The following is a 25,488-nucleotide window of genomic DNA, read 5'->3' as shown; positions in this document are numbered from 1 at the left end:
AACAGCAAAATCAGCTTTGATAGATTCGGTCAAAACTAAAAATTCTATGGCAATTAAAGAAAGTAGAAAATCATACAACAAAGTGCTGGCCAATGCAAAGTGTTCATGGGACGAGGAATTGTGGTCCTGTATGCTGATGGCAGCTAAAATGAAGGACCAAAAGTTATTTTGGGAAACAGTGGCTAAGGGTAACCAAAGGGAGAAAGGCTCAAGAGAGGTATGTCTTGATGAAGCAACCTGGATAGACCATTTTACGAACCTGTATGCCGCCCAAGGGACTGATAATGCAGTGCAGGAAGATCTTGCCCTGTTGTCCGCAGAGGCTGAATCTACACATATAGTTTTTGATCTAGAGGAAACAGAATTAGCTATTAATTCTGTCAAATATGGGAAAGCTCCTGGGCTGGACAAAGTACCAGGTGACCTGTTCAAGCATGAACTAGATGTCTGGGTTCCTTACCTTAATCGTTTGTGCAACATTGTTGCGGCTGGGGAGACAATTCCGGACACATGGAACGGGGCGGAAATTATTACTATTTTTAAAAAGGGCGATAGAAGCAATCCTGCTAACTATCGTCCCATAAGTCTTTTAGATATTACCCAAAAAATTTATGCTAGGCATATATTAAACCGTATAAATACCTGGTTGGAAGAAGAACAAATTTTAACGAAATATCAAGCAGGTTTCAGAGTAAAAACAGGAACCACTGACCAAGTCCTAAGGCTCTGTTGTTTGTATTGGAAATATGTCGTTCTTCGCAAAGGTCACTTATATGTGGCATTCGTAGATCTACGGGCCGCATTTGACCTTATACCGCGAGAACTTTTGTGGGAATCATTGAAATCCCAGGGGATCCCGCTAGGCCTACTAAAATTGGTTATTGGATTACATATGGACAATTATGCTAAGGTGAGGTGGGGACCTACTGGGGAACTTACAAAAGCTATTCCTATAAAAAGAGGAGTATGCCAGGGGTGTGTACTGGCGCCAACCCTATTCTCCCTGTTTGTTAACGATATACCATCTTACATGGAGTGTAGTGACAACGACGCACCAAGATTAGGGGGCGAACGGGTTTCTTCCCTTTTGTTCGCAGACGACACCATTCTTATTTCCCAAACACCACGGGGCCTTCAAAATTTATTAAATAGATTCCAGTCGTATTGTTCCTTGAAGGGCCTAGAAATCAATACTAAAAAAACGAAATACATGGCACTGAGCCCACACAGGAATTTTAAGAAAAATTTAATGTTAAATGGACGGAAGCTTGAGTATGTGCAGAATTTTATATATTTAGGTGTCTCTATAGACTCTTCCTTAGCATGGAGACCGCAGCTAGAAAAGAATAAGATTATCTTCAAACAAAACTGTCTACCAATTCTTAAGAGACACAAAGAATGCTTGAATAAGGCTGTGACCCCTGCCTTAGAGATCTTTAAGTACAAAGTCCAACTAGCGGTATTATATGGGGCGGAATTATGGGGTCCTGCATGCAGAAATACATTTGAAAGCCTTGAGAACAAGTTTCTTAGGGGCTTGATAAAAATATCTACAAATACCCCATTAACATTTTTTGGATCTAAACCTGAAACGAACAGATCAACATGCAATATTAAGACCATTATTGCTGTGGGTTAGATTGTGGACGACTCCAGAATTACTTAATTACAAGAAAGGCCTGAAAGAAGTCATGGATCTCGATAGCTGTAACAAAGTTTATTGGTTCAAGCATGTAAGAAATTGGTTAGGCATGATCGGATTAGCCCATTTTTGGAATAATCCTGAGGCAATGAATCCGTGCTCCAAGAAAATTGTTAAACTATCCTTTTGGTCATATGTGAGTCATGAGTCAGTATACGCAAGAATTCATGGACCACTAACTGAAAACTTTTTATTGTTTAAGGATGTAGCATCCTTTGAACCATTTCTAGACGAGATCCACCCGCCTTTATCAAAAACCTTGTACCTAAAATTTAGATATGGTACTCTTAGAACGAAGGCCTTTGAAAAAAGCTGGACGAAATCAGGAAGTGATCTCTGTATTTCATGTACCCATGGTACTAAGGAAGATGATTTACACATACTTCTATTTTGCTCCAGCTACGTAATACCAAGGAAAAAGTGGATAGTACCACTTTGTCATAATATAGGTTCTAGATCCTACAAGGAGGCAGGCAGAATTTTAAAAACCGATACCAGCCAGGTGATAGTTTTTGGAGTTAGTAGATTTCTTCTCGCTGCTAACTTTATTAGAATAAAGTTGGGTCTACATTTTTAAAGAAAAAGGAAAATGAGGAAATACATCACTAGATATTTAAAAAAAAAAAAAAAAACATGATATCAAAACATTCAATTGTTGTTTTATTATCCAACTAGGAGCATGTGGTTGTTGCTTTTAATGAATTTTTTTATATAAAAATGTCCTAGCGGTTACCGATTTAATACTATTTTATAATTTTTAAATTATATTTATTATTAATTGTATTTTTAACTTTGTAAAATTTACGCCCGGGCGAAATGTGTTTGATAAAGATTCATGGAATTAGATATTGTGTACGCGGATGGATATATACGAATAGGTTAGCTTATTTGACCCTTTTTACTCTTTTCGTTTTTTGACCTAGCAAATGTTAAAATGTAAGAATAACAAATGTTTTTTTTGTTCTTTTATGATGCTAATGCGTCGAAATAAAGATTCAAATGAACAAATGAACAGCTATCACTTTCATAGTTCTCCTGGAGTCAGTGCCGGTCAACCTATACTGTATGCTGAGTGAGAAATCGCAACTCTGCAGTCTTGGAATTAACATAAGCACGAAATCCGAATTGTATTTATTCTTCTCTTCGCTTAATATGAAAACATAGTTCCACAGGCAGAAATCCCCCTTCTCCACTTCCCCTGAAAAATCCCAGTGTTGAGAATTTTTCCTGCTCACTGCACCATAAAGCCTACTTGGAAATAGATTAAAAACTCAGTGGGGCATATCACAAGGATTTATCTCTGAGTCATCGGCACTTTATCGCAGCCAAAGTGGCGATAGATTTACCTCCCCTTTCACAAGCTGGTGCTAACAGCCCACAGCACCAGTTTATCCGCGATAGCAGCCGCAAAAAACATCGCCACAGAGGAACACCGCAACTATCGCTAATGAGATGCAGAGTGGGCGTTCCCGTGCAAAAAGCCGCGACCACACCACACCTCAACATTCTTGACGACCAGACAGATCGGTGACAAAAACACAAAACAGTCGATAAGGCGCGTTAGCACCAGGAAATCTACACCTGCTCTGACCTGGTGTTTTGTGGTGTCGGACGGCAGCCAGCACCACAAAAGAGAGACCAGCCCAGGGCCACATCGCAAGGGCAACAGATGCCATGGAGCCACCCCTCATGCGGCCCGGACACCCAAGAGAGCCACAACACCCACCAACACCACCCCCCGGACCACCCCTCCCTGGCACCTCCCCAACAAAGACATGCCACATCAGCTACACAAAAACATGTACAAATTATTCTGCATGATGTCGCACAATCACAATAGTTGAAATGCATGTGTCATCACAGAAATGAGCATCACACATTCACTTTCGAAGAAACAAATAAAACTTTATTAACATGAACACCGAAATGAAATGAAGACACATGGCGGCTCCCCTCGGGACAGTCCGTAGGTCACAGCCTGCAAGAAAAAGAACACGATGAGAAGGTGTGTCCTGCGCACATCAAAGGACAGAGAGAGCGAAGGAGAGAGAGAGAGAGAGGAAGAGAGGGAGAGACAAACAGAGAGAAGAAGAGAGAGAGATAAGAAGTTAGAGAGTGAGGGAGAGAGAGAGAATAAGGGAGAGAGAGAGAGAGAGAGAGAGAAGAAGGGAGCGAGAGAGAGAGAGAGAGGGAGAGAGAGCAAGAGAGAGAGAGAAGAAGGGAGAGAGAGAGGGAGAGAGAGAGAGAGAGAAGGGAGAGAGAGGGGGAGAGAGAGAGAAAGAGAGAGAGAGAGAAGAAGGGAGAGAGAGAGAGAGGGAGAGAGAGGAAGAAAGAGAGAGAGGGAGGGAGAGAGAGAGAGAGAGAAGAAGAGAGAGAGAGAGAGGGAGAGAGAGAGAAGAGCACAGGGCTTGCCACCATGACACGTGGGCTCTGGGCGGGGTTCAGTCTCCATAGCCGGACATGGAAGTGAGTGATGCGTGTGTCCCAGCTGTAGTGTCCACGAGACCCAGTACAAAAAATGCAATGTAGCACCCTCTGACTGGCATCCCACAGGATGAGCATCATTGAAGCAAGGGTAATCACTGCCCCTACATTCATCCACACATGCGTACATGACTGATAAAAGACGCGACACAGCAGTGCGTCAATGGATGTTTATTGCACATCCAGTGCAGTTATGCAGATGGAGCGGTTCAGGGCAATGCACACCACACTACACAATATGGGCCCGTGGAGGGCCAGCCAGAGTCCATCCGGGGATGACAAGTCCTGCTGAAGGGAAGGGTACAGTCAGCAGCCTGGTCACTGTGTCATTGGTCATCAATCCGGAAGTGGCAGTCCATGTCGCTGTCCAAGGTGAGTGCACCGGAGTGTGTCGTGGGTCAGTGTAAGGTCATGAGGCCATGTGCGGGACCAAGCAGAAACAGGCCAGGTGGCAGTAAAAAATGCTAGTGCCTGGTCCTTCTGACCACAGTCCATCTGTGTCCTTTTCCCCGGGTGTGTGCCCTGCGCCACCTGTGGTTATTGCAGAACCGGCTGCCGCACTGTGTGCCACTGACACATCAGGGGCCTGAGTGGATCCGGCTGCCGCACTGGGTGGCACTGACACCCAGGGGGCGGGGATGTGGATGGTGTGGGGGCAGCAGCATTCATCTGCGCCGCGCCTTGTGGCGGCAATGCCATGGTGGAGGTCAGTAGGGCATGATAGATCCCAGCTACATTTCGATGATGTGCACCGGTGGCTGCCATCCTTTCCGCCTCCCTAGGCACCATGTCCTCCATGAGCCTCCGTATGTGTGCCAGCTCATGACTGGCATTGCTGGAGCCACTCTGAGCGGACAGGTGTTCTTCTCTCCACGTCATGACTCCAGCGATATCAGTCAGGGCTCGTTGGAGACCATGGGGCGGACATAGACACCCAAGGATGGCATCCAGTTTGGCAGCCATGATGCCGAAGCCCACCCGCACCTGCTCAGCCGTCTCCATCTGGCACTCCAGCACATGGCGTTGGAAGGCCATGTGTTGTTCTTGGAGGTCTTGGGAGGGTGCCGGGGCTGTGGGTGCCTCCTGCTGGGTGGTTTGGGTGGTGGGTGGGGTCTCATCGATGTAGGTGGGCTGCCCTGAGCCTGGAGGTGAGTGGCGGATGAGGTCAATGATGTCTTGGATGTCGATGCTGGCGTTGTCCTCCTCGTCATCCGTGAAGAGTGGCTGGCACTGCTCTGCAGGAGGTGTTGACGGGGCCTCTGTGATGTGAAAGGGAGATGGTGTATTACAATGTGTCCACATGTGTGTAGACGCATGGTACAGGTTGACGTTCAGACAGCATGGCATTGTACATTGTGACAGTCTGTAGATCTGGGCGATGATCCAGAGTCATTGTGGGTGTGCACTGTGCTCTGCTTGATTGTGCATGTGTGCCATCGTGGCCACCTCTACCCGTTCCCCCAGTACCTGGGGGTCACTCACCCTGTTGTGGTTGTGTTTTGTCCTGTCGAACAGTGTCCAGCCCCCCGACTCCAGCCACAGCCTCCATGCTGATGACTGTTGACACCAGCTCCTCCATGTCACCCAGCTCCACCTGTGGAGCTAAGCCCCCACCTCCAGTCTGCATTGTTGCCTTCTGGTTGGTGGAGAGTTTCTCCTTGGTCTTCCGCTTGATGTCATTCCATCGCCTCTTGACCTCGTCCATTGTCCTCTTGTGCTCTCCGACGGCATTCACCTTGTCGACGATGTCCCGCCATATTGCAGTTTTGGTGCCCAGTGACACGTTGGAAGTGATGAAGAGTTGTTGATGGTGTTCCATCACCTCCATGACTATGATCCTGTTCGCCTGTGGACTGAACTTTGTCTTCCTCGTCTTCTTGTCCTTGCCCTTCCCTGTCCCCGTGGTCCCAGGCTGGTCATCCGGGGTGCTTGTGGGGTTGCGCTCGTCCTCTGCGCCTGCTCCGGCTGCCTCCATGATGCTTGGGTGTAGGTCAGTTTGTGTGTGGGTGTTTTGTCTGCTTTTATGGGGATTTTTCCCTCCCACCAGGTGTGTGTTGCAGGCCTGGCGCTGCTTATCGCTGATTTCCACATCGCGCTTTGGCCCATCGCAGGTTTTTTGGTGTTGTGATTTGCAGTTGTGGTTCATGCAGGTAAGCGCAGTGGGGCAGGGCTGGGGTGAGGGGGTGGATGTGATAAACAAGGGAATAGTGAAAATTAAATAAATAAAACCACTTACCTTGCGCTCGCAGCATCACCGAGTCAAGGATGCGGTGGGCGTAAGGTAAGTGGTTTTATTAATTTGATTTTCACTATCCCGTCATTTGTCACTTCCAGACCCCCACCCCGCCCCACCACGCTTACCTGCACGAGCCACCACTGGTGGTTTGTGTTTTTATCTCCATCGAGGTGGTTTTATCGCAGACATTGTCCATGGTTTCGGCAGACTATCGCAAGCTACCGCCTTGTTGTGAATCCCACGTTGTCACAGGGTTATTTTCCTGGTATGGGCTGCGATATTGGAAGTTGCGTTACGTTACTCTTGCAGTAGTTATCACACGTTCTTGTGAATATACCCCAGTAAGTTTTAGAAGGGCAGAGACAATATTTAAACAAGGCCCATAGGTTTCACTTGGTGATGGTCTCCACACTGTGTCCGGCAAGTCCCAGATGAACAACCCTTTACACGCTCAACTCACTAGATAATTTGGTCACTTGGTAAATATGCCGCAATAGTTTTGTCAACGCACACACACACAAATCCACCATTCCAGAGTGTGGCGCGTGATCAGTGCAGGGCTTAATTTGTAAACAAAAAAATGGGGCCTCCGCAGCCTTCACGTCCCGCAGTCCCTGCCAGCGCTGCCAAATGCCAGAACGGTGCCACAGCTTCACCATCACATTCCTGGAAATGTGACAATCTGGATTGTTCCTGTGAACCCACAGCTGTTTGAATGAGCATGAATTTCTGGCATTAAAAAAAAAATCTTTATTGAATTGTTAAATCGTTTGCTGGAGTATAAAAGTTGACAAGCAGCACCACCAAGTGGTGAACTGGGGTAAATAGGTGCCGTCTTAACCGCAAACACAAGCACAACTTAAACTGATGATAAGGCAAAGATAATATTGTTGGTGGATGTCTTTTTCACTTTTGTGACCAATCGGATTCGGCCCCTTAATCTATGGATAAAGATGCCATATTTTCGATAGGGAAATGTGCGCCTTCAGATATACAGACTCTCTCTCACACACACACACATTTTCTGAGTTCAGTAGGAAAATGTACGGGAGAAGAATGAATACAGTTCCTGCCACTGACCTAGGAGAACATGCAAGAATGAAGTCACTGGGGCAGACACCAATTTTGGTGAGTGGGGTGCGCTGCAGTGTTTTCTACATCTGTCTTGACCTTTACTTTGTGTGCGCGAAAAAGAGATGCAAGGGCGCATGTGTGCTAGAACAGAGTGCCCCAAGATTAGCCTGCGACAGCTGTAGAAGCAAGATTCAGGCACCTGCAGCAACCAATGGAGTGCCCTTCGGCGCCTAAATAACAGCCCCATGTTGTCTAGGCGCTGAACAGTCTCAGAAAGGCAGTGCTGGAGTAAGCAGAAATCCAGCACGTTCACAGGTCTGGTACTAATGCATTTTGGAGTGCAGCTAGAACAGGGGTGTTTTTGTCCTGATCTGTGTTGTCCAAAACACTTGGGGGCAGATTTCCAAGCCCCTTGCGCCTCCTTGCATCGCCATTGCGTCATTTTTGTTGATGGAACGGAGGCGCAAACAAAGCGGCCAATTTATAAAGTGACTCATCCAGGGAGATGCGTAACATTGTAATGCCCTGCGTCACATTATACCAGCGCCAGGTATAATGTATGTAGGCTAGGGGTTCCCACGCAAAAAGCCTTGTAGAAGTGACGTAGTAAAATTTACATCATTTCACTTCGTCACTCAACGCCTTCACTGCGTCAAAATCCCTACGCCTGCTCAGACCAGGCGTAAGGAATGACGCAGGGCTTTTTGTATGGGACTCACCTATCTGTTGTGGCGCAGTGTTGGAGTTGCATCAGTTTCATGAGCAACTCCAGCGATATGTCACTTTTGTGCCAACAGATGTGTCCGTATTTCGGACACATCTGTTAATCCTTGTGCCATGGAGCACCGTTTGGGCATCAATGGTGATAAAAGGACATTTGGCACTGGCGCAAGGAAACTGATGCATCTATGCAGATGAGTCAGTTCCTTGTAAATCTGCCCCTTGTTGTTTATCTTTTGAGCAGTATGTGTATGTAATCTGGGCTACTGGAATTATGCAGTAATGATGGGCCAAGTTATATGACATGGTTGAATACATTATGTAGCATGAGAAGTTATATTATGAGGTACAATGTGGCACATTCTTTTGCAATATAATTTCACTGTTTCGTCATTTCAGCATATATTAATACTATCTAAACAAAGATTTCATTTATTGGTATCACTTTAATACCTGACTTCAGGAATATATCTCTTTGCAACGACTTGCGATGTAATGGTTTGCGTTGTAACAATGTGGTCGTTGTCACTACTGCGTTGTAATGGCATGCAATCTAAAGCATGCATTGTAAATGCTGTTTTCTGACTTCAGCAATCAGAAACCAAAGGGCAGCTTTTTAATCTTGTAAGGGGTCTGCCTGTGTGTGGCATCAGGTGTAGTGCAATCACCTGTGACTGGCTCATGACCTCACACGATCCTCTGTCCTGTAGTTTCTTGTCTAGCTATGCTTCTCCTGAGAAGACCCTGCTGCAGGATGGGTGTACCAGGAAAGAAGGGAGAGCCCGCAGCTGGGACCGGACATGACCGATGAAAGGAGGGCCATGGAAACCTGTGAGCAAGGTGATATGCAGTGTGTTACGCCTGTAAGACTGACAATAGGGCCTAGTAGCCCTACGATGAATTGGCCTCTATGTAAAGTCCTCCAACCTGCACAGTTTGTCATTATGTACAATAATCTTGACTTTCGATTTGTTAGGGATTTTCAAGAGCTTAGTCTATGCAATATAAGAATGTCCCTGGTGGTCATCTGGTCACCTGTGTCAGCAGTGTGACATACGACGCATTCTTTCTGGCTTCCTAAATCGCATGCCTCACTTTCTGCTTTTCTAAAATGGATTCAATCCCCCATCTTCTGAATCCACTCGTTGAACTGCTTGCCCACCTAGCAGAGGTGCTTCAACAGTCTCAGACACAGGAGTGGGACAGCGTTCATTGAACCCCGCACTCTGTTGGTGACAGTGTCTGCTGCGCTTCCTCTGAAGACAAAGGCCCAACGCCCGCCCGGCTGAAGTGCGAGCAGCCCTTCTGCATGTGGAGACATCATCTGGCATTACTATCGCTTTAACGCCAGTGTCCCCTTTCCCCTGTATGTCACAGGGTGTATGAATATATTTAATATTCAAGTATGGATGGTGTTTTCTTACTGTTTGAAGTTTGCTTTAACCTCAGTCTACTTATTAAGTTTCATTTCTCTAGTAGGCCTAGCAGTGATTTTATTCAGAGCAGGACATTCGCACATTTTCTGCTGTAATTCCATAGTAGCAGTTCTACAGTAAACCTAAGCCTTGCTTTTGATGTTGGCAACCGAATATCCGATTTTAAGAAATTCTTGATGTCTGCAGAGTGCTCATGTGTTGTATCTCAGTTTCATGGACGCCTCTCCTCTCCCTCGTCCTGCCATCTGCTCATTAGATACGTTTTGTTGAAAGTAACACGTTTCTCTTGCATGTTTGCGCTCAAAGGTTTGTACAGAGCAAGACCCCTCTATGCATTTTAGCATCACATGCGCCAGCTGGCACTTGTGGGCGAGAGCTGGAGTCGGTTGGAATGACGATCGTCTCCTGACTCTTTGCTTCGCCGCTCTCTATTCTTGCATTGACCGCATGTCCGGCTTCTGGCTTTCCGGCGAGTTGCTTTTCATTTCATGTGCTGGAACAGAAGACTTATTTCTAGAGCTTTCAAAAGGTCATACATATGTTCAGAGTAGATTTTACAGCTAGCCACAGAAACAAGATGATACGTTGATGGATAATACAACTGAGTATTTCTTTTGTTAAAAAGAATCATTTTGGGAGGGCGTGGCCAAGATGGTGGGGTGAGCGGACGCTTCCTCCCGTAGCTCCTCCGGCCCGGCCAAGCTAAAGCCTTTTTGTTATGCTTTTCTCCCCCCGCTGAGGCTCAGCGCGGGAGAGGAGCGTGGCGGAACATCAGGGGCACACATTGGTGCTGTTTTGGTCCGGATCGCCCCGGGGGAACCCCCCCAAAAGTTCGTCTGAGATCAGGGGACGACGGCGGTGAGCCCGAGGGGCGGAGCGTATTGGAGAGCTGTCCGGGCGCCTCGGTTGGGCCTGGTGCTGAAAGCTGCGGTCTGGAGGGGATCTGGCCCGCCGCTCGACGGTGACTGAAGGAGCCTGGCGGGAAGGGGCCCGACGGTGTGGAGGGCTTGGGACGGGTGCCCCGGCACTCGGACTGGTGGCGGCGACACCTGGCACTGCGGAGGCCCTGACCCCTAGCCGAGGTACGGCGGACTCCTTGTTGGGGCCGGATCATCTGGCCCCCTGTGCGTGACTAACGGGGGCCGGTGGTGGAACTTATTTCACGGCGGGGCACCTCGGAGGCCCCGGGGGTGTCGCCGGGCCTAGTCGGTGTGGCTTGCTCCGCCCGGCCGCCATTTTGTCCCCGAAGGAGCAGTGGTGGCGACCTCCGCTGAGCCCTGGATGCTGGCTGCACACGACCTCCCGATATTGCTGTCTTGACTACCGGAGGGATGAGCTGTTGGGACCCCCTCGCTGCGGCCCCCTTGGTTGTCTCACGCTAGCTCTTGCGGCTGACGGTGACCGGGCTCGGCCGCCATTTTGTCACCTGTGACGCAGCGACCTCACTTGTGGGGGATCCCCCGGCCCGAGTGCTTGCCGGCGGCTGAGCATCTCTGGGGCGCCTGGATCGGGGCCCGACTGCGGAGCTGACGATGGCTGGGAAAGGAGGCCCGAAGAAAGGGGACCGTACTCTGCCGGACATGCTTGGCAGGGCCCAGCACTTGCGGGACAGGACACAGCCCTCGCCGGGGCCCTCCCGGGCTCCGGCGGATGTGACTGGAGGGGAGCCACCCGTCACGAGGGCCTTCATGGAGGAACTGTTTAGCTCCCTCAGGGAGGACTTCCAGACACTGAAGCGGGAGGTGGCCAGCGAGGTCCGAGAAGTGCGCAGAGAGGTGGAGGGCCTAGGTGAGCGTGTGGAGGCGGTGGAGACGGAGGGCCAACAGCGAGCGGAGGAGATAGTCCACCTCCAGCAGGACGTTCTTCGCCTCCGGGAACAGTGTGTGGAGCTCCAGGCCCACTCTGAGGACCTCGAGAACAGATCTCGGAGGAACAACATCCGAGTGCGTGGCGTGCCGACTGCGGATGAGGGGTCCGATCTGGGGGGCTATCTGCGGGCCCTGTTCCGAGAAATCCTGGGGGAGGCCGCGGGCTTTCCCATCAGCATCGACAGGGCGCATAGGGTTGGCCGCCAGCGCCAGCCATCGGCACCCCCACCGGACATTCTGGCCTTCCTGCCCGACTTTCCACTAAAGGAGCGTATCATGGCTGAAGCCCGCAGGAAACAGCCCCTGACCTTTCGGGATCGGCCGGTGGCGCTGTACCAGGACCTCTCTGCCATCACTCTACAGAAACGCAGGTCCTTTAGGATTGCCACTGACTTTTTGCGCGAGCATGAGACGCCGTACTCTTGGGGTCACCCCTTCCGCTTGATTTTTCGGTGGAACGGGGTATTGCATCAGCTACGCTCCTTGCAAGACATTTGTGGTGTCCTGGGGCTCACGGCAGCGGAGGAAGAGGGAGCTACGCCGTCGTGGAGGTCCTCGGAGGGACGGAATCGGCGGAGGTCATCGAGGCGGCGCTCAGCGACCAGTGCAGGGCTCCCGGACTCCCCTACCATTAGGGCGGACATGGCAGACGCCCTGAGGGCGGCGGCCGGGGACTCGATCGGCTCCTCTAGCGTGGCCTTGACGGCCTAACATACACTCCGGGGGGAGATGTCTTTAGCTTCTTAACATGCTTGGCACGGGGCGGGGGGGTTGGGGGGGAGCGGGCGGAGGTGAGTGGCTGGACGTCCACTTTGCTATTTTCTACGGACTTGCCCGTTTTGGGGCTTGACTGAGACTATGGGGTGTTTGAGTTTGGGGATGGCTAGTTGCCAAGGTTGTGTTTTGGGTGGGGGAGGGGGTTGTTTTGGGGTTGGGAAGGTCCCGTCCGATGTTGTCTTTGCCCGCTTTGTCTTGGCTTGTCCCGCGCTGCGGCCCCGCGCGCCCCACCCGCTGATTCCCTACCCATTGCATGGCGCTCCCGATCCCTGCGAGGAATGCCGGGCCTAAAGGTAGTGACCCTTAATGTTCAGGGTCTGAATAACCCGGTGAAGCGCAGGGCGATCCTGTCGTTGCTGGAGGGGACGCAGGCGGACATTTGCCTTTTGCAGGAGACACACTTATTGCCCCGAGACTGCCACAGGATGCGCTCTGCTAAGTTCCCCACCCAGTTCTTTTCCTCGGCAGCGAACAAGACGGCAGGGGTAGCCATTCTCCTAGCGAGCTCCTTTCGGGGGGAGGTGTTGCATAAGTGTGCTGAACAGAAGGGGAGGCTCCTTGCGTATCGCATGAGCCTGGGAGGCATAGCATTTACGGTTGGCTCCGTTTATAGCCCAAACGAGCACCAGGAGCGCTTCCTAGACTCCGCGCTGGTGGATGTCACTGCTTCCCCGGACCGACACGTTATCTTGGGCGGAGACCTCAACATTGTCTTTGACTCTGGGATGGACAGATCGGCGCAGCGCTTCCCGCAGACGGGGGAACTGTCCCAGGCTGGGAAGGCCCGAATTGCGGACATGGACTTGCATGATCTCTGGCGCTCCCTGCACCCCACGGATAGGGACTACTCTTTCTTCTCGCACGCACACCGCACTTACTCACGGCTGGACTACCTCCTGGTGAGTGGACCGATGCGTGCCGCTGCCACGGCGGCGGACATCGGGGTCCTGACCCTGTCTGACCACTCTCCAGTTATCGGCGTTTTCCAGTGGCCGGCGGCCTCCCCCTCTCGGGGGGTGTGGCGCCTCCGGGACACACTTCTACACAAAAAATCGGTGGTGCAACGCATCGGGGAGGTCATACAGGACTATCTCACTCACAATAGCAACACTGACACCTCGCAGGCGACACAGTGGGCGGCATTGAAGGCCGTCCTACGGGGGGAATTCATCTCTATCTCTGCAGCCGAGAATAAGGAGCGACAACTGAAGAGGGATGAGTTGACGGCTCAAGTTCGGGAGCTTGAGCAGGTCCACCGCCGTACGGGAGCGCCGAGGGTCTGGAGGCAGTTGAAGGCAGCGAGGAAGCTCCTCTCGGCTCTGGATCTTGATAGGGCGGAGTACGCCGCCTTACGTTTGAAACATGCCTACTACACTGGGGGGGACAGATGTGGCAAGCTCCTAGCACACCGGCTCCGGGTCGCGCAACAGCGCAGCGTCGTGAAAGAATTGGTGGGCGCGGACGGGGGGGTTGTCTCCGGGGACGCGGAAGTAGCGGAGTCTTTCCGCGGCTTCTACGAGGCGCTGTATGCTGAGGAGCCCTCCCCGCCACGGGAGACCGATAGCTATTTGGAGTCGGTGACCCTCCCGGTACTGGACCCGGCTCAGGCTGACCACCTGGAGCGGGACATCCATGTGGAGGAAGTGATTTCAGCTATTGCGCGGCTGAAACATGGCAAGGCCCCGGGCCCGGACGGGTTCACGTCGCTATTCTACAAGACTTTTTGCACGGCCGTGGCCCCTGTCCTTACGCGGCTGTTTAACTCTTTCTCCGCACCGGGAGCCATCCCTCCGGATCTCCTGAGGGCGACGGTCGCGGTAATCCCGAAGCCTGGGAAGGACCGGGCCCTTTGCGGCTCATACCGGCCCATCTCTCTCCTAAATGTCGACCTCAAGTTGTACACGGGGATTCTCGCAGCCAGGCTGGGTCCACACCTCCCCGACCTGGTGGAGGCGGACCAGGCTGGTTTTGTGCCCGGTAGACAGACGGTTGACAACACCAAGAGGGTGACACATGTTCTGGAGAAGGCCTCAAGGATCTCGGGGGAGCGGATGTTGTTGTCCGTTGATGCAGAGAAGGCCTTCGACAGAGTTCACTGGCCGTATCTTGAGCGGGTCCTTAAGAAACTGGGAATCGGCGATAAGTTCCGCACCATGGTATTTAATTGCTATAAGCATCCTTCAGCGTCGGTGCGGGTAAACGGGTGTAGCTCTGGTAGCTTTGCCATCGAGCGCGGCACGCGGCAGGGCTGCCCTCTCTCGCCGCTCCTGTTTGCCCTCTACATGGAGCCGTTTGCTCAGAGGATTCGTGACAATCCGGATGCTGTCGGGGTCCGGATGGGCCAGTACGTCCACACCGTCAGTCTCTATGCGGACGATGTCCTGCTGACTTTGGACGACCCTAGGAGGTCGCTGCCTACTTGCCTCCGAGAGTTGGACGCCTTCGCGGGGGTGGCCGGCTTCAAAATGAATATGAGCAAGTCGATGGCACTGGACGTGTCCCTGGCTGCGGAAACCAGGAGGGATCTTCAACGGCTCTTCCCCATGCAGTGGTCCTCGTCCACGGTGCCGTATCTGGGGATTCTGCTGGCGCCTACACTGTCGGAGATGGTTACGGCCAATTATGCCTCCCTCAGCAGGAAGATCAAGGACGAGCTTGGCCGCTGGAACAAGGGCCTGCTGTCCTGGCTGGGGCGAATCGCGGCGGTCAAAATGACGGTGCTGCCCCAGATACTATATCTTTTCCGGGCCCTTCCACTCCAACCCCCGGTGGGCTGGATACGACAAATGCAGGCTGACATCTCCCGCTTTGTCTGGCAGGGCCGCAGGCCACGCATGAAGAGGGTCCTCTCCACGCTTGCTCCGGAAGCGGGGGGTCTCGGCATTCCGGACCTCCGTAAGTACTTTCAGGCGGCACAGCTCCGCTATCTGGTGGAGTGGAGCAGGTGGGAGTCCGACAAACATTGGCTCTTCCAAGACCAGGCAGTGGCGGGCCGCACCTTACAAGAGGTTCCATTCCTGCGCCGCGCGCACCGCCCCGCTAATCTTTACGCTTCCTTTGTTACGCGGGTCCCCCTGCGTGTGTGGGACGCGGTCTGTGAGGCCCGGGGCCTTACCACCTTCCCTTCGCCGCTCACGCCCATTGCGGGCAACCCGGACTTCTCCCCTGGGATGGAGCCGGGGGTTTTCTCCCACTGGGTGCAGGCGGGCTGCAGGGCACTCTTCCAGATCTATGGCCCGGAAGGAGTGGTTCCTTTTCAGCAACTCCGCCAGGAGTTCGGCCTGACGGAGCTGGACAGATTGCGCTACATGCAAGTTCGGCATTGGGCCCTCCAGCCTCAGGTGCGTGCCGCCGCTGCCCGTCCAATTACACCGTATGAGCGGTGGTTGGCTACTCGGACCTCCGACGCTAAACTGATCACTGATCTGTACAAACACCTACAACCCCCGCCGTTTCACTACTACAATCCGGGGAGGGAGCGTTGGCACAGGGAATTGGGTAGGACACTCAGCCACAAGGAATGGGACAAAATTGCGTATCGGGCGCGGCACTCTGCATACCACACGGGCCTTACGGAAACCTTCACTAAAGTGTCCACATACTGGTACTACACCCCGTACAGACTGTATGAAATGCATAGACACACTGACAAGGGGTGCTGGCGGAGCTGCGGGCAGGAAGGTACCCTTACACACATCCTATGGGATTGCCCAGTGCTGACCGCCTACTGGAAGGAAGTTCTGGACGAGGTGGATGAGCACTTTGGCATAGAGCTGCCGCGCCTCCCGGCGTATGTCCTGCTGGGCCTCCCCAATGACCTAATGTACCCACTGAAGTCCCGCAGGGGTAGGCAGATTGCGATAGCGCTGGGGTCTGCGGTTCAGAACATTCTGATCCACTGGCGCACATCCACCGCCCCCTCCATCACCGGTTGGTTGCACAGACTCTGGCATGTGCTGGGGATGGAGAAGCTGTCGCTTACGGTTGCGGGGGAGATAGACCAATTTGAGGAGCTATGGCAACCCTTTCTAGCGCTGCTGTCCACTGAATTCCGGGAGCTCACCTGCCCGAGGTATCTTAGGCTTCTCAGGCTGCGGCCGCCGGTGACCCCGGCGGACTAGCTTACATGTGAGATGGGGACCCCCGGCGGGGGGGGGGGGGGCTGTGCGGGGCTTCCTGGTTGGGGCTACTTTGCTGCGGGACCATAGGACGGGGGGAGGGGGGAGTGTTGTTGTTTTTGTACTGGGAGGATGGGGGATGGGAGGGGGGGGACTGTGTTCTGTTGAGGGGTTGATTGGGGGGGGTTTTATTGCTCTGCTTTTGGGTGTCGGATACGCGCGTGGGATTCCACAGCTTGTAATTCTAGCGTTCATTTACTGTGTTCTTCCCTCTGAGCCAACGCTTCACCTATTGCCAACCCTCTGGAGATGCATCCCTTCTTCTTTGACTGTATTCCACGTATCCTGCCTCCTGTCCCCCTCCCCCATGGTTTGTTTTGTCTCAATAAAAACGTTTTAAACATAAAAAGAATCATTTTGGGGGGAAAGTAAAAGATATAATTTTAGGGTTTTGATCAACAGTTCTCTGTATGCCTTGCAAAGTATCTGACTCCAAGCTGCCGTCATGAAGTTATTCAAACATAGGATTACTGTGGAGGCTTAAAATGACCAGCATGTTGAGGAGGGTTCCAGAACTTTTCACTGCGTCACATTCACCAATGCATGCCTAGCACTGGAGTCTTTGTTCCAGAGCAACATCCCTGCTTACCGGCTTCCCTTGCTGAGCTTCCCTCTGTAGGCTTTTGTTTTCTGCTTGATTACCTCTGAAGCAATCTTCAAATGTTTCTGCTTATGCATCCCCCATTGCAACTCATATATTCATTTATATGAGCGTACATTTGTCAATTGTAAATGCACACTGAGTTTAGTATTATTTGCACACGAATATTGTTTCATCTTCATTTCATAGTTCAGCATTTGTTTAATATAATTCAAACAGTCAGTAATGTTTCATATTGTTTAATGTTTGTGTTAGCAATTATTTACATATGAAATTCAAATTGTCAAATTGTCAAAAAAGTTCAATTGAAACAAAAAGTAGGTGATGGCGCTTGTTGATGTTTTTGGTAACATTCAATAAGGAATCCATTTATTTCAAAAACATTCTAAAAATAGTATTACAACTAAATACAAACAAGTGTTAAGGAGAGAGGAATCTTCACACTTTCAGGTTCCTTAGGGCAGGGAGCTTGGACTTTTGCAGACACAAGTTGTAAACACCTTTTTGAAAGGCGCCAGCAGGCACCTTGGGGCTGCCAGGCGGGCCTTATCGTCTTGATCTCCTCAAATGGAACTATTTCTCCATTGTTCATAAGGCATGTGGGCCACCTAAGAAACTCATAAAAGCTCCTTTTTGTGCTAAGATAGTTTATCTCGAGGGACAAAGGGAGAGGTTGGAGAACAATGACTGGTCCCATCTTTACTATGGAGGGAAACAAATACTGTAATAATGTCGCATTTCTTTCCAGTCTTCTGTTTATGCGCCTCTGTTGTTAGCACTATTCGGTTTCTTTTTATAGTTACCACTATACAGGTTATATGCACTAGCATAGAATTTTGATTTTAATAAACGTATTTTAGTGTGTATTCCTCAGTATGTATATTCATAGTAAAAGAAGCATTGAAATCTACCTGCAAATATGTCTGTGAGTCTCACAGGACCTATAGTTGCCTAAAACACATGATCCTCATGTAATGCACAAGTAGGTTGTGGGTTACAGTCCAACAGGCTCTCTGTCGCAATTTGGTATGTTGACAGCCAGCCTGATTTATATTATGCTGCTAAGCATACTCTGGCGCAGCGGCAACGGAATATGCTTACCGCCAATAGAATGGTCAAGAGTTAAGAGAAAAATCACTACAAGCAATGGGTGCTTCCTACAGAGTTAGGTTGGATATCTCAAAGGAGACAGCCAATAGACAGTGGGAACTGGGTAACAGAATGGATGAGTTAAAGAAACTGGGTCATCCGTAGAAATTGAGGTTTCCAGCTTTTCTAAAGGTAATGTGGCAAAATAAAATGCATAATTTCTCAGACCTGGCTGAGGTGGACAAATGTATCCAGGAAGTGAAACTAGGGAATACAAGTAATAGATAGGAGAGAGGTGGCGGGAGGAGGTGATAGTAATATAGGTAATATGGTTATTCTTCAGCATAAGCTCAATTGGCAGCAGGGATGCCTATAAAATATATTTTTTGGGGAGGGTTTCCATGGGAGGGTGCACTAGTGGCGGGGAGCATAGGGAAAAAATTGTAAAAGATTTTTGTCCTCAAGTCAGTAAAGGAGTGCCTGTAATAAATTATCAAAAACAAGGTCCGCAGGGATATCAAATGAGGAACTTGATGAAGTATGAATAAGAAAGATCGGACGATCCTTCGTTGGAATGTGAATGGGTTGTGGGTCAAAAGAAGGCAGAGAATTAGAGCGCAATATTTAAAAGATCAGACCGCTCAAATAATTATGCTTCAGGAGACTCATCTTCTGAGACAAGAATGTAGGGAATTGTTTTCTAAACTAAGATGGATTGGAAAGTGGGGGGCTTATTTACAAGCCCCTTGCGCCACTTTTGTGTAATTTTTCCCATGTTAAAAATGACGCAAAAGTGGCGCAAGGGCCTTGTAAATAAGCCCCTGGGTATCAAGCTCATTGTACTAAAGGGATACTAATAATACTAAAGGCGAACTCAGGGACTGAGCTCCTTAGATACAGAGCAGATGAGGGTGGGTGTTGGATAATTGCCGAGATCAAAATAGCTCCCGTGACATATACATTAGCGAGCTACTACGGCCCAAATATAGATGATGTAACACCTCTGACCAAGCTCTTCTCTAACCTGGTTGATTTTCAATACCCCATTATTCTTGGTGGGGATTTTAATGTCCTACCGAATAATGATCTTGATAGGCCTTCAGCTAGGACTCAAGTTACCTCCCCTAAGATGATGGCATACTTACTAGATATGATGGAGAATTTTAATTTGTGTCAAGAGTAAACGCAGGGGTTATTCCTTCCATAGTAAGAAGAACGGGCACTTCTCAAGAATAGATTACCTTTTCATGGACAAGAAAGAAGTGGAGTTGGTAGTCGGGATAAACCATCTGCCTATTCATATTTCAGATCATGCGGCATTGTTATTAAAAATTGAGAGAAGAGACACCCATACAATCGTTAGGTGGACGATGAACAGAAGGATTATGCTCCAGCCCGAGATAATAGAGAAGGTGCGTAGTAACACTGAGGATTTTTTCTCATGGAACCTGGGGTCAGCCGCCGTGCACACGGTATGGAATGCCTATAAGGCATGGTTAAGAGGTATTGTTAAATATCTAACAGTATACTGGGTCAGGGAAGAGAAAATTACTTTAATAAAATAGAGGAGGAGATAAGCAAAATGGAAAACCTATTAAAAGATAACAAAGGCTTGGAAAGAGAAAGAAAGGAGTGGGTAAATAAGCTTGAAGGTTTACGGTTGAAGTTTAGAACCAAATTGGAGGATAAAGTAAATCAACAGTGGGAGGTGAGCAGATCTAGAGATATTATACAAGGGGAATGCTGTGGAAAGCTTCTGGCTCGGAATTCAAGGTTGGACAGAAATCAAAATTTTATAGGGAAGATTCTAGAAGAGGAGTCTGGGCTCATAGTCGAGGAGAGCGAAAAAATCAGAGCTGCGTTTACTAACTTCTTTCAAGAGCTATATACAGAAGACCTAGAGGTAACCGAGCAAGAAATACAAGGTTGGCTCTTAAGTAAGCTGCTTCCTAAACTTACAGAATCTCAAGCCCTCTACTTAGGACAAGAAATAGATGGTATTGAAATCCTGGACATTTTGAAAAAGGAGAAAAATGAGAAAGCTGCAGGCCCAGACGGGATTCCTATCAAAATGTATTCTGTACTATAGGCAGAGATGATCCTGGTGTGGGTCAAACTATTCAATTCTATCCTGATAGATTGGGGCCCTATCCCGTTGACATGGAACACAGCAGTAATCTCCTTAATCTTGAAGCCAGGCAAGAACCCGACACATTGCCTATCATTCGCCCAATATCATTACTTAATAATGATTATAAGATCTTCTCTGGGGTTCTGGTTGCACGTTTAAGTAAGGTTGTGGGGCTGCTGATTTATCAAGATCAAAAAGGTTTTCTCCCTGGGAGATATATGAATGAGCTTAACTATTCCTTGATAGGTTCCATAGATTTAGCCATAATGCATAATGCCCCCCTCGCAATTGTCACATTAGATGCTGCAAAAGCATTTGATCGTGTCAAGTGGCGTTATTTAAAGGCTACATTAGAACATTTTGATTTGAGCGAAAATATGATAGACACTATTTTTTAAATTTACAGAGCTCCAACAGCAGATTCTAGTTAATGATAGTCTGTCTCCCCATGTGCGAATTGTGAGAGGTAAAAGACAGGGCTGTCCTTTGTCTCCTGTATTATTTGATCTCTACATAGAGCCTTTCGCTCAAAGTTTGAGGTTAAACGAAGATATTAAATCCTTTGAAATTAGGGCATACTCTAGGAAGATCTCGCTTCACGCTGATGACCTTATGGTTTATACCTCAGACGTAGTGTCAACTGTACCACACCTTATGGCGGAAGTGAGGGAATTTGGTAAACTGGTGGGATATGTGGCAAATGAAGAAAAAACTGAATTAATGATGTGAAAACAAGATAGTGGAGAAAAAAAATGCGTGGAGGAATTGAGATATCTGGGGATTAAAATAATTAAAGACCTTGGGAAGATAGCGGCTGTTAATTTGGAAAGAGTAGGAAAGGAGATAGATGTATTATTAAAAAGATGGCAGAACCTTCCATTTACGATCTACGGACGGATTATTTTGGTGAAAATGTCCATCTTGCCAAAACTCATCTTTCTCTTTGATAATATTCCGTTGCAGTCCGAAAAAAAAACACTCCTGAAGCTGGAGGGGAAGATTTCCTCTTTCATATGGGCTAGTAGAGGAATATGCCTCTCATGGAAAAAGCTGAGATGGAAAGCGGGTTTGAGAGGCATGGGTCTTCCCGACCGCCAGATCTATTGTTGGGCGTTTCAACTTAAAAACAATAAAATGCTCCTACAAAGACCTGATGAATCTCTAACAGGAGTTATGTTTAAATCCATGCTGGTGGGCTTGCCCGAGGTGGACTTCTCTTATAAATATGGGGTTCCAAATTTTTTCAAAAAAGTCAGATTAACTCAGATTACAATGCCTCCAGTCAGCGGTAAGAAACAGGGGTGTAACACAGGCCCGCATCCCCTGCAGTGCGGGGGTCCCCCGAGCTGCAGGGGGCCCCCTCAGCGCTGGACTCACGCTGGAGAGCTCCAGATTATACCCGGAGCGGGGGGCCATCTGTGTACCTTGCAGGGGGGGGCCCCTTCAACTTTCGTTACGCCACTGGTAAGAACTAGGTATGAGATAAGATCAATCCTAGTTGTACCTTATTACAGCAGACTGTCTCCCATATGGGATTCCCCAGGTACACCGGAATGTCTATCAGATAGCCTAGCAAGACCACTGAATAAGCCAGATGGTAGGCAGTGGGGTCAACTGATAAATGGCAGACAAAAGCTAACTTGGAGTTACTGGTATGACAGGACAAAAGCGGCAATATCCAGATTTAAGATCCACCAGATCAATTCCTGGCTCAAGAGTCAGCATGGGTTAGATAGAGTCTCGAAGCAAATGGAGCTGGAACTTCAGATCACAACGGCAAGTAAAAAAGAGGTGGCACTTCGGTATCAATTTCTTCTGGATGCAGAACTGGCGGTAATGAAATCACCCAATAGTGTGTGGGATAGATGCTTGCCGAAAGCGGAGCTGGCAGATTTTATGGCACGTATGTCGCGCTACACTTTACTTAGTGGTTAAACCTGCTGCTTTAAAGAAAAATCACTTTTTTTTACCTTTGATAGAATCTATTGGACCCCAAAGAGGCTGAGGAAGATAGAAGGAGGCACAGATTCAAAGTGCAAGCGATGTGGCAGTGGAGATGCGGACGATGTGCACATGTTTGCCAACTATTCAAAATTGGGAGTATTCTGGTCAGCAGTGGGTAAGACCATTTCACGCTCCGTGGGTGTCAACATAGAGGTTAATTATGTTCGGGATATCCCAGCAGGTTAAAGATAAGTAATTTCTGCAAGTGAACTGCCATTATTTGATTTTTTTACTTAATAATACTGGCAAGAAGAGAAATCTGTAAACTTTGGGCTCAATCGGAGCCCCCCCTCCTGGCAGGGTTGGAAGAACTCTGTAGGTTTTTTCAAGGAAATGGATAAAAGTAGTTTCAGGTTTTGGAACTTGCTAAAATATTGAAGATTTCTCTGTCCAATGATTACACCCTCTCATTTCATTAACTGGGAGAGCAGTGCAAATTTCTAAACAACCAAGTAGTTCTGATTGACCGGTAGCCGATTACAGGCACTCACGAAGGGGGTATCGACTGGTGTTAATCGTTGGTGACAAAAAAAAAAATATATATATATATATAGTGGTCAACCCGCCAAATTTAAATACGGGTGCCAATAGTTTTGCAACGTCAGAGATTACTCTGTTTCTGCCTTGGCCAAACTTCTTTGACTTCTTTGACCGGGCGGTAAGGGGCAGTAAAAGATGTAAAATGGCCCCTCTGCATGGGAGATGACTTCCACGGTGAGGGAGGTATTGTTCTTTTTTATTTTCAAAACAAAAGCTCACTTTGGGGTTTTGTCTTTGAAAATAAAAAAAGTTTTGAAATTTACCATACAGCTTCATTATGTTTCACAGGGCTATACGGCAAAGTTCCAATATATTTACAGGAACTACCTTAAAGGTGGTTCCAGTGAATGGTAGAAACGTCTGTCAGGCTGATGGACATTTCTAAATTTGGCAGATGGGTACTCTGTCAGAGCAATGGTGTAATTTACCTTGTCACCCTGACCCAAATATGAAATCAGCCCCATGGTCTGCACTGCAAGAGGGTGTAGGGATCCCAATCACTGGACGCATTCTGGATATGCTCCAGAAAATTAATCACCTCTTCTTTACACATTACATACCACTCTTTTGCACCCCTCTCTTTTTTGATGTTAGTGGTTCAAAGAGATGGGCGGCTTCTTTAGATGGGGCGAGCTGCAACCTGGGAGTTCTTCCACTCTTCTGTGGCCTACCTCCCTTTTTGTTCTTTGGTGTTTTATTTTTGTTCACAGGGTTTTCTCCTTATCTCCCATTTTTTAAATTACCAAAGGGGTGCCTTGCCATCCTATCACCACCCTGCTTCTTCTTTGTCCCCTGTTTTTTCCCCTTCATTAACTGCGGCACACACAAAGCAGTGGTGTGGTGCGAGGCCTTGCCCTTCCCAGGCATGCTAGAGCCACTGCACAGAGACAAACTGTGACACTGGAGAAACATTAGCCAGGCACCTTTGAGCATAAAGAATTTACATTTTGACTAAATAAAACTAGTTGCCCGATAATATTAATGTAGCTACATTCATATGAACATTTTACACATACACCAACATGTGAAGCCAGAGATGGCCAGTCTACATAAACTCACTCCTCAAACTAGTGGGGCTGTTAGAATCGCTGTGCGTACCTGTTCACCACCTTGGCCTTTGGGGGTTGCTGTGTCCTTGCCGTTGCAGATCGTCTCTCCCTCCCGCCGTCGCACCGGTGACAGTGAGGAGTAAAAGTGGCCTGACCATTTATTTATCTAATTTGCTGGAGATATTATCATCAAGTTCGGTGGCCTCATGTAGCTACTATCAAATTACTCTAATCCGGGTGTCCCCCAAGGTGGAAATTATTATTATCAACATGTATAACAACATTGAGAAGGGCTCAGTAAATGGTATGATATATACCCTTATTAAGGAACTAAGGGCCCTAGTAGACAAATCTTTAAGGGATTCAATCATCATCTGGGGAGGCGATTTCAACCACCACCTGTGTAAACAGTATTTGAGTGGGTGTGGCGATCAGGAAAATTATAAATCTGAATATCAACCCCACTTTGACCACTATAGCGGGGGCGATTCATTTAACGACATGATGGCCACATTCGATCTGCGTTTTGTCAACTTGCTCTGTAGGCCCATGGTGGAGTTTAGCTCAACGTACGTGGGGAGAGGGTCTAGTACGCTGATTGATTTTATTACCGTCACAAATTCTCACTCACGCTGGCTATCAGATTTTGCTACACACACAATCGGGGTGAGCGACCATCTCCCACTTAGTTTCTGTATTCAGCTCCCCTGCAAAATAGATCGTCCTTCGGTAGAGAAATTAGCCTGGACAACAAATTGCACCTTAAGCAGTTTGAACGGGTACGCCCTTAGATGGTCACAGATCAACCCAGAGGCTACTAATAGAAATATCATCAAACAGGCGTTAACCTCTATTAATGTATGCCTCCAGGACGAAGTATCACAAATAGATGTCCTGGACTCTTTTGCAAACATTACTAAGACTATTAAAGAGGTCCTACAACGTCCTTTTAAAGAGGGGAAAGTAAGTAGTAAAGGGTGGTTTGACTCCGCCTGTACTAAGGCTCACACTCTCTTAAAGTATGCTTTAAGAAAAAACCCAAGAAACCAAACTGAAATTAGGCTTCTCAGACATGAATATAATCAGGCCAGAAAGTCACGTAAACGCGAAATTAAGAATGATGCGTGGCTAAGTCTATACAACGCGTCCTTGGAAAGGGACTGCTCTGCCCTTTGGTTAGCTGTCAAGGCTCCATTTTTTTCATCAGGTGAAATTGTCAGAATGGAAGTGACAATCACAGAAGATGCATGGATAGATTTCTTTGCCGAGGTCTACAACCCAGGAGGGAAAGATAAACTGGTAGAGTTGGAGACTGTTACCCAGGAACAAAACGAGGGTAACTTCACACCGATCAACTTAGCTGTTACTGTTAATTAAATTTCTGACGCCATCACCCAGAGCAGGGGCAACAAAGCGCCAGGCATAGACGGCGTCCCTATAGATCTTTTTAAATATGAGCCTGAGCTCTGGTCACCCCTACTCATGCGTGTATTGGAAGCTAGTTGCGAGCGGGGCTTTATTGATACCTGGGCAGACTCTATAATCATACCTATATTCAAAAAAGGGGACCGAGAAAAACCCTCCAGTTATCGCCCTATA

General features: G+C 48.6%; 1 long non-coding RNA gene across 2 annotated transcripts in view; it reads left to right on the top strand.

Annotated features, from left to right (window-relative positions):
* LOC146801354 (uncharacterized) overlaps positions 1-25,488 on the top strand; it is a 463,543-nt gene that overhangs the window by 81,318 nt on the left and 356,737 nt on the right. For both annotated transcript variants that reach the window (XR_014967619.1, XR_014967618.1), the window contains exon 2: positions 22,276-22,415. This is a non-coding gene — a long non-coding RNA (uncharacterized LOC146801354). The remainder of the gene's footprint in view (positions 1-22,275; positions 22,416-25,488) is intronic.

The sequence above is a fragment of the Triturus cristatus genome, chromosome 8 (assembly GCF_964204655.1).
Source record: "Triturus cristatus chromosome 8, aTriCri1.1, whole genome shotgun sequence".
Classification (NCBI taxonomy): domain Eukaryota; kingdom Metazoa; phylum Chordata; class Amphibia; order Caudata; family Salamandridae; genus Triturus; species Triturus cristatus.
This window is presented reverse-complemented; position numbering and strand designations above follow the sequence as displayed.